Source organism: Poecilia reticulata, linkage group LG11, assembly GCF_000633615.1.
Source record: "Poecilia reticulata strain Guanapo linkage group LG11, Guppy_female_1.0+MT, whole genome shotgun sequence".
Taxonomy (NCBI): Eukaryota; Metazoa; Chordata; class Actinopteri; order Cyprinodontiformes; family Poeciliidae; genus Poecilia; species Poecilia reticulata.
The window spans coordinates 28,865,954-28,871,675 of record NC_024341.1 but is presented as its reverse complement, the minus strand read 5'-3'; positions in this window follow the sequence as shown (position 1 = coordinate 28,871,675).

Below are 5,722 nucleotides of genomic sequence, written 5' to 3'. Positions count from 1 at the left end.
AGGGAACATCAGGGCAACATCAGGGAACGTCAGGGAACATCAGGGAACATCAGATGTTCCATCAGGGATAATCTGGGAACGTCAGGAACATCTTTGAACGTCAGGGACATCTGGGAATGTCAGGATCATCTGGGCACATCCGCTTTAACTCCGCTCTGCTTTTAAGTCTGGGCTTGGGTGAAATGTCCTCCTTCACAAGGACATGTCACGTGCGTCTCCTCTGAATTCAGGTCAAAATGGCGTCCTAACTCTGTCTCTGTCCTCCATCAGGGAGCAAATACTACAACTCCAGCGGTGACAGGAAACACGACCTCAGCCTGGACCACCACCAACCCTGCTGTCACCAACAAAGACGCCAACGGCAACGGCAACGGCAAGCCCACCGTCAGCACCACCAACTCCACCGACACCAGTGGCGGCACCAACAGCACCAGCAGTGGGAGCAGTTGGAGTGGGAGCAGTGGGAGCCGCACCACAACCCAACCACAGAGGGGAAACTCAGCAGGTGGCGGCTGTAGCTTCTCCTCCATTGGGCTGCTGCTCTGCTCCATCATGGTCCAGCTCATCTGGAGCTGCTAGGCTAATTGTTTAGGTAGGGCTGGACGATAAAGCTGAAAAATGTATCACGATAGAAGCATTTCCTATTAGTCAATATCAATAATTATGGATTTTTTTTTTTAAATATTGCCAAACTGGTGGCGTGATCTTTCCTGTTTGATCCAGTTTTCACTGAACGCCGTTGGTTTTTATTTTTCAGCAGGTACGAGGAAAGGTGACAAAACCTGAAACTGCTGCTGCTGCGCAAGTTATTCAACAGGTTGTTGCTAGGCAACCGAGGTGGAGGGGAATTTGAAAATGCTTCTTACGCAGCAGGTTGTTGCTAGGTAACCAAAGAGTGAGGGAATCAGTTGATGCCACCAACCTAGCTAAGCTAGCTGCTCTGCCTACATCTCCCAGAATGCTGTGCGGACTTCAGTGAAATGACTGAATATTCGATCAGATGTTACATATATTGATATTGATGACGTGTCTATCGCGCTATATGAGGTTATTGGTTTATAGCCCAGCCCTGTGTTTAGGACAGACTAGAGCTAGTCAGCAGTAGGTCAGAGCTTCACCTGAGATCTCAGGTACGCAGCAGCAGCAGCAGGTGGAGTTCCTCCAGTCGCCTCCATCGCCCGCTGTTGTTTTATTCTGTAGTTTCCTTTGATTAAAATCATATTTAACTCGTTAAACGAGTCACATGGTAGCAGTTAGTGTTGAGTTGTAAGCCTGTTATCTATAAACTCTCAGTAAATACGTGAAATTAAGCTGATCACTCATAGGGAATGTTTTCTGTAATGTGTGAAATCTATATTTATGACATGGATACAATATTTTAAGGTAAAGGTAGAATAAATAAATAAAAGAAGAAGAAATCTTTGCCTGCTGTTGATTCTGTACCTAAATGTGCCGTTATGTGGCAAAGACTGAAGAGAAACACAAAGTTCCTACAGCACCTGAACGCAACATGAACTATTCCTGTCCTCCGCATCATCATCACATCATTCCTGGTTCTGAACATTAATTACCTGTTTTAATTAATGTTTAACGTAAACATGAATTTCAGAGGTCAGCTGGACTGACCCGTCAGAGCGACAGCGACCCCTGGTGGCGCTTGTAAAGATATACAGCCACAAAATAACAGTCATCTGGGTCATTCAGTCTTTCATTAAAGCGTAATAAACAAATACGTGGAAGTTCATATGCCATCATATTCATTCATTAATAAATCACAGTTTCAAAATAAAGGTTTGGTGCACTAAATATTTAGCTAGAATGCTAAATATTTGGCCTTAAGCTAAATATTAAGCTTGCTAACTATATATTTAACCTTTTTTTCTTCAAACTAAATATTTAAGTGGGTAAATATATATTTAGCTTGGAGCTAAATATTTAGTTTCAAGCTAAATATTCAGCTTCAAACGCTTGAAAACGTAATAATTATTTATTAAGCTACATATTACCTTCAAATAAACGCTAAGTTGCTAACTAAATAGTTAGCTCGCTAATGTAATATTTATCTTAAAATTAAATATGTAGCCTGGTAAGTATATATTTAGTTTAGAGCTAAATATCTAGTCTCAAGCATACATATTTAGCTTCAAATATTTAATAAAGTTAAATATGTAGCACCAAACTATTTATTTAGCTTGCTATTTAAATATTTAGATAGCAACATATTTAGCTATATTACAGATGGGCTAATGGGCTAACAGGTGAGGTTACCTGCTGGCGCTGTGATCCGGGTCCTTCAACCCGAACGCTGGAGGTGATTGCTGTCTGATTCGGTCCAAACTTGACTGAACCGGAACCGGTTAACCCCATCAGTCATTTCGAACAAGCAGGAACCATGAAAGGGCTGCGTACCATTTAGGTTATATTCCCATCAGTCCTGTTTAATCCGCTTTAACTCCAGTCCGTCTGCCTACAAGGTTCTGACAACAGTTTCAAACTGAGACATTTATCATTTATAAATTAATGAATGACATTGTGAAAATATGACTTTGAAACATGAACCCAATTTTGTTTTCTTTTTTGACAAGCTAAATGACTCGATTCATTTTCGACTAACTTTACAAACGGTGCCAAAGAGTGAAAACAATTAATCATTCAGAGACCCTACTACATTTCATTATAACTAATGCCTTTTTAAATTTGTCATATAGTTTTTGAAACTTAAACACAATTAAAGATCAAAATGCTATTTTGTTTTTCATCTGAGCTACAAGTCAGATTAGCAGTGAATGCAAATCTCTCCATATTTCTCATGTTGCATCATTTTATCAGTAAAAGCCACATTTATTCTGTGGTTTTGTTATTTTATCTAAATGCTACAACTTGTATTATTTATTGAATGTATGTGTTGGTAGATTATGAGTTATTTCTAACCATCAGTTTTCTGTCGGTGAATTTAGTTGACCTTTGACCTGCAACAGGAACAGTTATGTTTTCTGTAAAACGGGAATTTTTCTTCTGCGGTGAAGTTAAATATTGAAGTGAGTTTGTGAAAATCCGAGCAAACATTTAACTGGCGTTTCAGCAGGAAGCAGCAGGAGCTGCTGAGACCCACCATGAGCTAAACGAGGTAAACACAGACCCATCAGGTAGGGGCGGGGCCACACCTGGACAGGTGAGCGACCGTCAGCGGTGACAGGATGCATCGCTGCTCAGAGGTCTGTTGGAACGCTGTCGCCCCCTGCTGGCAGAGCTGCAACACTGACAGGAGGTTGAGTCTCCGGCCCAGTTTCCTTCTGCAGTTCCAGTCTAATTCACTCCTGTTAGCATAATATTTCAATTAAGAAGTGACATCACAGCAACAGCTGGTCACGAACAAGCATGTGGCATCAGTGGGAAGGACCAGACCTCCAGGGGAACCAGGACACAGAACCTCATTCTGGGTTTCATGAGGAATAATAATAATGTTAGTGAGTGACTTCCTGGAGACTCTGAACGGATGTAGAACAGAACATCAATCTCTGAGCTTATTCTGGTGGTTCTGGTGGTACCAGATGATACCAGAACCACCAAGCTGGGATTCAGAACCAACACATCACTCATGGGGTCTCTGACCTTCATTCATAACGGATCAACTGATAACAATAATCAGTGATAATCACAGTTCAGGTAGTTTCTGATTCTGTCATATTTGCTGATTTTTGGTCCTGAAAGTTTCCCTTCAGCTGAACCTCAGCACCGGCCCATATTCTACAGAACCGGACATTTATTCTGTGTGTGTTTGCTAATATTAACAGAGTGTATGTCTCCAGCTGCAGACCATATTTAATACCCGGTTATATTTTAGACCCAGTAGCTGATTGACGTTTTGAGGAAGTTCATGGTTTTCAGTTTTCCAGGCGGTCAATGATCCACCTGAAGGGGGGAATCACCTCTTTCACCTTCAGGCGCCGTCATGCAAACATCATGCCGGATTAGCACAGGATAAAAATTAAACTCTTTCTCGATATCACAAGGAGGGGCGAGTATTTTCAGAAACTATAAACTGATTGAAATGTGTTGCTGACTGAGTTTTATGGAGAAACTCAAGATGAATGCGTTTCTGTTGAATGGTTTGATCGGTCAATGATCTCCTGAACTCTAATTTTACCGTCAGCATGCAGAGGTGGAGGCCCAGTTTCAAACAGCTTCCTGGTTCCACATCTCCTCCCTCTGAGATCACATCGTATAAGAGCAGAGGTTCCTCTCTTCGTCTCAGTCAGGTCCCACCGAAGCGTTCAGGTAAACTTCTCCGGGTTTTGGCACCATGAAGACTCTGGTCGTCTTCTGTCTGCTTCTGCAGGTATCGTTCACCGTCCTGATCAATGCAGACGCTTTCCTTCTTAGCCAGGGAGTTTCCACTTGGTTTGGATGCATTTTCTTTTCAGGAATTAATTCATCAATTAAAATCCGTATTTTTTGTAATCAGGTAATCTTTGTTTGCCAATGTGAAATATTTCATCGTAACAACAGAACCAGCGTGTGAGAAGGGGGTAAATACCTTTTCACTGCACTCTCCATGCCAATGTTGTATTATACGTGGGAGCAAATGTTGACAACAGAGCCTTGAGGATCTGCTCAGAGCAGGAATCTGACATAATCTGACATAATCTGGCTGGTCCTCAGCTGTTTTTCATTTCACCGGATGGCTTTAACAATGTTCCAGAACTCAGCCAGGTGAGTTTCAGACTGACCAGTCCTTCACACAGCCTGATCCGCTGATCTGAAACCAAACATTCACCTGACTCTGTCAGAGAACCGCGTCAGGTCCAGACAGGTTGAGGGACAGTTGGCTTGTCTGTGACTCCTCTTCTATAATTATTATTTTATTAATATTTATTATCTTCAAACAAAACAATAAAAAAGTTTCTTACTTCCTCATTGAGTCAAGTATTGCTCCGGTTCAGTCGAGTATTTATCTGTTTTGAATAACTAACACCTAGACTAGTTTCCTTACCGAATCATATCAGAAGAAAGCAAAACAGAAGCTTTAAACTTCTCAGGTTCTTGCCAGACATTGTAGTCCGTTTCCCGACGGAGGACAAGTCGGATCTTCTTTAGTATCTTGGCAAAGTGGAGCCCATCTGATAACTTGGGCTTTGGTGCATTCGTTTGAACAGGAGATGTCGGAATCTGCTGGAGTGTCTCCAGGAAATGTTTCCAACATGTTTGAATTTTAGCTTTGATGGCAGCTCAGCCCATTAAAGGTGTCAGCTGGACTCAGTGGTGACCACTACGAGGAAGTCAGCCGACCTTCAAACACTCCAGAACCTTCAGCAGCACCAACTGAGGGGTCTAGCTGACGGATACATTTGGGGCTTCATGTTTACCTTTTCTTTCTAAATTACTAACATCTGAGTATTCTGCTAGATCAACATCTATGTGACATTCACTGACTTCTAACACTGATCAAACCAATTCTCTGTGCAGGTGTACCCAACATCTGGAGCAGCAACTACACCAAGAACTTTATCAACAACCACATCCGCCGTTTTGCCAACAACCCCATCGGTCTCTTCGACAACAACCCCATCCGCCGTTTCGCCAACAACACCATCCGCCTCTTCGCCAACAACCCCATCCGTCTCTTCGACAACAGCCCCATCCTCCTCTTCGCCAACAACCCCATCCGCCTCTTTGACAACAACCCCATTTGCCTCTTCGACAACAACCCCATCCTCCTCTT